At 42.5% G+C, this 9,107-nt stretch overlaps 1 long non-coding RNA gene across 1 annotated transcript; it reads left to right on the top strand.

The window, feature by feature from the left end:
• Positions 1-604: 604 nt before the first annotated feature.
• Positions 605-1,784, top strand: LOC310745284. Its single transcript, XR_014540063.1, has 2 exons — positions 605-666; positions 1,537-1,784. It is a non-coding gene; the product is annotated as an uncharacterized lncRNA (long non-coding RNA).
• The last annotated feature ends 7,323 nt before the right edge of the window (positions 1,785-9,107 follow it).

Here is a 9,107-nt window from a genome sequence, read left to right on the forward strand (position 1 = left end):
GGCATGCAGCAATGCCATGCTTAAAACAATAAACCAAGAAAACAAATTTATATTTATATAAAAGTATCAGAAATCACAGATAGGGCCTATAAGGAGATGGTTAAACTAGAACACCCCAGACCACAGTGTTTCTGACTTTAATCTTCCAAAACAGTTTTTCATCCAAATCTGACTAAAAAATGGCATAGCATTTTTATATGACATACTTCAAATATTGTTGCTTATGATCTCACCCTCTGACAGTAAATATTGGGTTAGCAATTTTCTGGAATTTAGAAAGAGGATTTTCTCTCTCCTCTCTTCAGCTGAGTTTCTCTGTAATAGATCTTTTGCTGACTTTGCCCTTTCCTTTAGACATGAGAAGTTCCATCAATATTTGAGGAAGAGTGAAGTGGGGAAAGTAGATTGAAGAAATCTATTTATTATAGACTGAAAGTATGTCTTAGGTCTGTAATGGCATCCAGTTGATTTAGGTTGGTGGGACAGTGCCCCATTTCCCCAAATGGACCACCCTCCATTGCTAGACAGTCTAAACATGATAGTTCCGTACCAGAACAATGCTTTCTATGCAGACGGTTCTACATTCAATTATTGATATTTCAGTCTGAAGTTGCAGCCAGGGCTGAGACCTTAGACATCTATTGTTAGCCATTACAGACAACACAGGTAGGGTACACAAGTAGGGCATCTACACATTGCCAGAAGAAAAGGAAAACTACCACCAAAAAAAGATTGACATTAAATTTGTATGTGCTAATTTATAGTATTGGTTCAAATTCAGAAAGAATCACTGTAATTTAAATAGAAATACAATGCATCCCATCATAGTGAAGAGGTTGCCTGTGTGCCTCCTTAGTCTGCTGTTGAGGTCCTAACCGTGGTGGGTAATTTCAGGGCCTCGGCCTTCCCTTCTTATGGTTCATATGGGTACCCTAAACACTGGAGAAGATGGATTAGTGGTCTAATTCAGTGTAAGGTAATTTTATATGGTCACCTGAGCCCTCTCCAGGCATCCTACTAACATGTATAGTTACGGTAATATATGAGTGGGAAGAGCATACCAAGCTTTGTCCCTGTTGCCATCATCCTTCCTAAGCTGGAGGGCAAACTCCAGGGAGCCTCTGATAGTTGTGAACTCTGCAGGGTTGTATTTCACATAAGTAAATACACAGGAGGCTTCCTGTGTCGGATCTTCCCCTTCCAACTCATAGAGAAATCAGGGAGCTTGGTGCTCATCCCCACCTTTCCCATTCACACGCTTGTTTTACCCAAAAGTAGAACTCGAGAAGCGGGGGGTGGAAAAGATGTTTATCAACAACAAGTATTCCCCTCAAATGCCATTTGCTGAATTTTCTCTCATCAACCTTTCCTGGGCCCCCCAAACCTCAATCTCTCCCTCAGTCCAGAGGTCTGCATCCCCCTTCTTTAGACCACCTGTGACTATTTCACATCTTTATGGTCATTATTATGAGATATACATTGTATCCATAAAAAATGCTATTGGATACACTGAAGGGTTTTTCTCTTTTTTTGCAGCTTGCTCTTTTAGATGTCACACCTCTTGCCAGCATCTGAAATTGCCCAGTCCTCTCTCAGGAGTCTTCCCCCACTTGAGATATAGCTCGCCTCCGTCTTCAGATATTACTTTCCACTGCATTCTCATTCAACATTCTGTCAGCTCCATAACTTCCTCTTCTTTCCCACCCGACACGTGGATGCAGACACTAAAAAGTAAATGGAATTAAGAGCCATTAAATTAAATCTGCATTGAGCAAATGACAACATGTGAAGCAATGCAGGCTGAAGTATTCGGTTGGTGTTGAAACTCACCTTTGAATTTCATTTAGGGCAATGTCACCTGGGTCAAGTTATGGATCAGCCAGCTGATGTCACCTAATGCCCTAGAGTTATGCTATGTTGAGAACTAATGATCTGGGGTATTGTGAGGAATTTAAAATGGTGGCCATGAGTTGCTGGTCAAAAGATGGCCACAACTGAGTAAGTCCACCAGATGGAGATTCCACAAACAACAAGTCCAGGATTTAGTCATTGACGTATCTAGGGATGGCTGTGAAGAACTCCTATCAGAAACACTGGAGAGCCACTTCCAGTGGGTGGAGTTGATAATGAGCTAGATGGACCAGCGTTCTCATTCACTTTCCATGTTTTTATATTGCTGATGAAAACTACCTTTGTTCATTTGGCTTGCTTGCAAGGTTAATTTACAGGTATTGGCCTTCTGAAATATTTGACTTTGGGTCTGTGAGCTACAGTTCCCAGAGTGGTTTATCAATCAATTCCTCTTCACAGGGCATTCTGGGAATTGTAGTTCTGGGAGGGGCAATGGGGCCTCTTAACAACTCGCAGTACCCTTAACAGACTATAGCTCTTTGGGGCAAACCATGGCTGTTTAAAGTGGAATCACAGTGGTTTAAATGTATGATAGAAATGCTGTAGTCCTGTACACATTTACCAGGGACACGGGTGGCGCTGTGGTCTAAACCACCGAGCCTCTTGGGGTTGCCGCTCGGAAGGTTGGGAGTTTGAATCCCTGCAACAAGCTGAGCTTCCGTTGCTCTGTCCCAGCTCCTGCCACCCTAGCAGTTCGAAAGCATGCCAGTACAAGTAGATAAATAGGTACAGCCGTGGCAGGAAGGTAAACAGCATTTCCGTGTGCTCTGGTTTCTGTCAGGGTGTTCCATTGTGCCAGAAGCAGTTTAGTCATGCTGGCCGCATGACCCAGAAAGCTGTCTGTGGACAAACACTGGCTCCCTCGGCCTGAAAGTGAGATGAGTGCAGCAACCCCATAGTTGACTTTGACTGGATTTAACCGTCCAGGGATCCTTTACCTTTACCTTTTTTTATCTCACAATAAGTCCCATCTAGTTTTTCTTCTCTCTTCCTTGCCTCTCCCCCTGGTCCCTGGTCTTGTTCCTGGCACTTTTATTTTATATTTAATTGGGCATTCTTCTTTAATTTGCTGCTGTGCTGGAGGTGAGCATGAAGAAGTGGGACTGAGAAACGGGTGGCTGTGAAAAGTGTTCCTTTCCCCGGGTCTACGAAAACAAGCCAAATGAGCAGTTGGTAAAGCCATCAGCGTCTCTCCCTGAAACATACAGCAAACATGTGCTGTGACCTTCGCCTCTCCCCTTTGATTTACAGCTGCATTGGAAAGCAACTTAATGAGGTGGCATGGAGCTTCAAGAGCCGCTGAAGTCAATTTATTGTCTAAGTGTTATGGATGTTAATTAGATTAGGAATATGCTGAGGCTGTTACAGTTCCTGTATGGAGAGAAGGGTGGAGGGTACTCGTTTGAAACTCCTCTTTCTGTGGCATGGAAATGCAGGAAAAGGAGAAACCCTATACCCAGGGAAATTGTAGGGTTCCACTGGATTCCACAGAATTGTAAAAAGTCCAATAATAATAGCATTTATGAAAGAGCCAAGAAAGTACCAGACACGGGCTTTTAGAAATAATAAAAATAAAATAAAAGAGCTCTGTTATTCTTGCATTGTTTTCACTGTGATAGTGACAACCAAGAATGGTTTAGTGAGAAAATGCAAGTAGCAGGGCATTTTCTAGGCAGTACAAATTCTAAGACATAAATGTGAATTAAATTGTGGGGAAAAGCAAAGTAGTTGAAGACAAGGGGTAGCTTTTCAAATGGTTCTCTGGGGTTTCTATCTCCAAATCTAAAATAAAACCATTCTAAAACAAAGTAGAGCTGTGGTGGTGATGTTATTTTATTTTTTAAAAGATAATTAAAAAATTAAATATATGTAATATTGCTGATACTTTGGGGACTGTGGGATGTTACTCCCAGCTACTTTGCTGGAAGATGTGCCTGTCTTTCAGGTATGGAGACAAATAATCCAGATGAAGGGAAGAATTTTTAAGTATTCAATATCTGAGGCTCTTTTAGGGTATCATGCCATAAGGAAAAGGAATTAAGAAATGGTTAGTAATTTGTTAACAGCTGCTAAAATAGAGATTGCTAAGAAATGGAAAACTTCTGTTACACTTTCAATGACACGCTGTAGAGTTTGCTGTCTGTTGGGTGACAGAGATTCCCCAGAAACAGGGGTGCCAACTTGAATGAAATATGGGGGGGCAGGTAAGCCCCACCCTGCATAGTCAATCAAAAGACGTGATGCAAGCACAGCATTTGAATGGCAATACCCATCAACTTTTTTTGGGGGGGTGCAGTCCCCTCAAGCATTTTATTCGGGGACCCAAAGGGACCTTGGCCCCTAGGAGTTTGCTCCTATGCCCAGAAAAGAACCATCTATACCATTTTTGGCAGAATTGGATGAAATTTGCAGGCTTCTTAGTTCATTCTTTTCAAAAAAAGAAAAATATTAAAAAGCATATTTCTGTTACCCTTATGGCTAAGATGGGTAATTGTTTTTGCACTTACCTTACTTCTGAGGTCACCAAGGGGTGTGTGAGAGTGTCTTTTCTTTCATTCTACAAATCACCTTTCAGCCTCCTCAGTTTGTTGAGTGATCATTGTGCAATAGAAGAGGACATTCGCACACCCCTCAGCCACCTTGTAAGTAAAGTAAATGCTGTTAAAATGAAAATATAAAAGAATTCATCAAACTCTGGGAAAGAGAAACCGGGGGGGGGGGCTCCTTTTGCACAAGGCAAATATTACCTATAACAGAGGTTATTAACATTTTTTAGTCCACAGCTCCGTTGACCAACTACATTCTTTCTGTGGTACATGCGTGGGGCACAGGAGCCCAGTTATGTCACCCCTTGCCAGCAGAGCTGGCAGATTCTCACCCTTTTTTGAACACCCTCCCTTGTGGAGTGTTCCCTCAGCCTCCTCCCCTCTCCTCTCTCCTTGGGATTCCTCTGGGCAGCCACAGCAGCTGCCCCTGGTCTCTGAGCTGCTCCCCCGTGCACCAAAGAGAGGTGCCTCCTCACACTGCCCCATAGGGGCCTGGGAAGCACCCCATGGCCAGCCCCAGAGAAACCATTCACCAGGAGAGTTTGTAGCCAGGGCTGCTGCAACAAACAGCTGTGCAAGACTTTGGGAGACAGAGATGCAAGAGGGCGTCAGAGAAGGGAGGGAAGTAAAGAGGGAATGAGGCAAGTGTTGCCTGCGGCACCCCAACCATCTTTCAAGGCACCCCAGGGTGCCACGGCACACTGGTTGAAATAATAATAATAATAATAATAATAATAATAATAATAATAATATTGTTGTTTATACCCCACCCATCTGGCTGGGTTTCCCCAGCAACTTTGAGCAGCTTCCAGCAAAATATAAAAAATGATAACATGTTAGACATTAAAAACTTCCCTGAACAGGGCTGCTTTCAGATGTTTTCTAAAAGTGTAATTCTTTATCTCCCTGATATCTGATGGACGGATGTTCCACAGGGAGGGCGCCACTGCCAAGAAGGCCCTCTGCCTGGTTCCCTGTAACTTTACTTCTCGCATTGAGGGAAGCACCAGAAGACCCTCAGAAGTGGGCCTCAGTGTCTGGGCTGAACGATGGGGGTGGAGACGCTCCTTCAGGTATACTGGGTCAAGGTCATTTAGGGCTTTAAATGTCAGCACCAACACTTTCAATTGTGCTTGGAAATGTACTGAGAGCCAATGAAGATCCTTTAGGACTGGTCTCAGCGGCCACTCCCAGTCACCAGTCTAGCTGCCACATTTTGGATTAGTTGTAGTTTCTGGGTCACCTTCAAAGGTAGCCCCACACAGAGTGCATTGCAGTAATCCAAGTGGGAGATAACCAGAGCATGCACCACTCTGGCGAGACAGTCTGTGGGCAGGTAGGGTCTCAGCCTGCATACCAGATGGAGCCCTGGACACATAATTGACCTGCACTTCCATGGACAGCTGTGAGTCCAAAATGACACCTGGTCCTAGAAATTTGAGGGCAGGATTTGGTCCAGCACTACCTATCACTATAAACTTGGCATGTTCAGAACTCGACTTGCAGTGACTTTGGGCACAATTCTTTGGGCACTCAATATCTAACTTTCCTATATAAAAAAATCAAATCAAAGTAGTTGTCAGTTCTCCATGGATGACATGAGTCAGTTGAAGTTAGGTGCATGGGATGGATTCAAGGCTTCCATCTCATAAAGAAGCTTCCATTCACAAAGGAAGGAACGGAATGTGAACAGTGATTACTGTGACAAAGAGGCAAATAAGCCACAATACAGAACTGAAAAAGACCTATTATGGTTTGTGAACAGAATGAGTCTTCTCCTTCTATGGACGGACACTCCTTTCATTCATGGATCAGAACCTATGGAGCATCTAGCTAAGAGACCCCTGGAACTGCTCACTAGAGTAGCTCCATTTCCCAATGTTCATGCTTGTTGAACTGAAATCCACATTCACTACTTGTGTGGCATTTAAGATACAAAGGATTCCATGGTCTGAAATAATTGCAAAGCCCCTTCAGGATCTCTGTTATGGTCATTTTGTTTCATTTGTTTAGAAAAGTTAATACATTTCCTATTTCAACGAAGTTGCTGGCTTCATGGGGGGAAAGGCTATTAATGGAACATTAAAAAAGAAAGAAAGAAAACTATGCAAGTATGATTATAGATCCTGTATATCACTTGCATCTGTGTGGTTTCCAAATGAAACTTGTGACTCCTGGGAGAAAGAGAGAAAATCAACAGGGAAGTAGTTGCCCTGCTTAAAAAATATAATTTGTTTTCAGCTTTCAGAGCCATGTGTGTGGGACCATTCTATACATTTTTTTTATTTAGAGGGTCCCATTTTCTTAAGCTTGGTTGCTTAACAACAACAAAATTTAATCAGCGAGGTTGTAGCTGTAAGTTAACCACTCATATATCACGCGAAAGATGCAGGTATTTCATTTATGGCACACCCACATATAAATATCCAAAGTGGAAATGGTTCTTAAGCTACTGACTTCACAGGCTCCATCTGGCATTTCAAGTACTCCATCAGCAAAAGAGAATGCCCGGTTTCGACTCGACTACAAAATGTCCCATTGACTGAGCAATTTGTCATTTCCTGAGAGAGAAGGCATTGGCTAAAGAATGCAGACATGCAGGGAATGTTCAGTTAGGCATATCTGCTGCATGACAGCCCAGAGACGAAACAGTGTAGTGGTTAGTGGGTTGGACTAGGACCTGGGAGACCAGGGTTCAAATCCCCACCTAGTCACAAAGATCACTGAGTGAGCATGGGTCAGTCACTATCTTTTGGCTTAACCTGCTTCATTCGATTGTTGTAAGGATAAAATGAGAGAACTATGCATGCCATATTGAACTCCTTGGAGGGAAGGTGGGATAATGATAATAATTATTATAAATACAAAAACCGTCACTAGTGTGGATGTCCCCTACTTGCTTTCTTGGTCAACCTGGAGCATTCAATTTTATTTATTAGAAACTAAAGAGTCAAGGGCTCAGATAGAGAACATTTTAATTAATTATTTTTTTTTACAAAATTTATATGATGCTCAATAGTAGTATTCTTTGGGTAGTTTACAGGCAATCAAAGCATTCAGATCTCTCTCTCTCTCTCTCTCTCTCTCTCTCTCTCTCTCTCTCTCTCTGCCACACACACACACACACACACACGAAGAATACAAATTTCAACATGAACATCCTGCATGCACCTTTCAACATCAGCAAGAAAAACAGCGTAGAAAAATACCCATTGCCTCTAAAATATATATATAGCAGATCAGTGGATTCAAAAGTTCATCATTTTAAAAGCCTGTGAAAATAAAAAAGGATCTTCACTTGTCACTGAAAAGAGCACTAAGAAGGTGCCAGGGGAATCTTTCCAGGGACATGACTGAATATTTCCTTTCTCTTGAATCCAATTACAATTCAGGTTAGAGGAAGGAGAAGAGCCATGGCTCAGTGGAAGAGTCCTCCATGCAGATGGTCCCAGGTTCAGCCCCCAAAATCTCCAGGTAGGACTGGGAGAGAACTCTGATATCCTGGAAGTGCAGTCAGATGGCAGGTTCCTACGTCCCGAGAAGTGGCAATGACCTCTGAGGACCATCTCTCTCTCTTATATATATATTCAATTTTGCAATAATATTTTGACATAAATACAATCCAATGTTTTCCTATATATATATATATATATATATATATATATATATATATAATGAGGGTGAAAGAGGAGAGCGCAAAATATGGTCTGAAGCTCAACATCAAAAAAACGAAGATCATGACCACTGGGCCCATCACCTCCTGGCAAATAGAAGGGGAAGAAATGGAGGCAGTGAGAGATTTTACTTTCTTGGGCTCCATGATCACTGCAGATGGTGACAGCAGTCACGAAATTAAAATACGCCTGTTCCTTGGGAGAAAGGCGATGGCAAACCTAGACAGCATCTTAAAAAGCAGAGACATCACCTTGCCAACAAAGGTCCGTATAGTAAAAGCCATGGTTTTCCCAGTAGTGGTGTATGGAAGTGAGAGCTGGATCATAAAGAAGGCTGATTGCCGAAGAATTGATGCTTTTGAATTATGGTGCTGGAGGAGACTCTTGAGAGTCCCACGGACTGCAAGAAGATCAAATGCATCCATTCTTAAGGAAATCAGCCCTGAGAGCTCACTGGAAGGACAGGTCCTGAAGCTGAGGCTCCAATACTTTGGCCACCTCATGAGAAGAGAAGACTCCCTGGAAAAGACCCTGATGTTGGGAAACATTGAGGGCACAAGGAGAAGGGGACGACAGAGAACAAGATGGTTGGACAGTGTTCTCGAAGCTACAAACATGAGTCTGACCAAACTGCGGGAGGCAGCGGAAGACAGGAGTGGCTGGCGTGCTCTGGTCCATGGGGTCACGAAGAGTCGGACACGACTAAATGACTAAACAACAACAATATATACTCCCCCCCCTTTTGCAGTTACTTATATTTTTTAATTTATAACACTGCATCTCCTTCAATACTCCAATTAATAATTACTCTGTAGTTATATTTTAGTATTAATTTTAATTGTTTGGTTTAAGTTAATCCTGCTAATGAACTTACATGTGTACAATAACATTTCAAGTAAAACCCAAATTCCCCCCAGCCTTTTATTAAGTCCCCCTCCCCAGTTCCTTATTGCTCCCATAAGTTTTGCCATTTCAG

This window comes from Podarcis filfolensis (assembly GCF_964270895.1).
Source record: "Podarcis filfolensis genome assembly, chromosome: 12".
NCBI classification, from domain to species: domain Eukaryota; kingdom Metazoa; phylum Chordata; class Lepidosauria; order Squamata; family Lacertidae; genus Podarcis; species Podarcis filfolensis.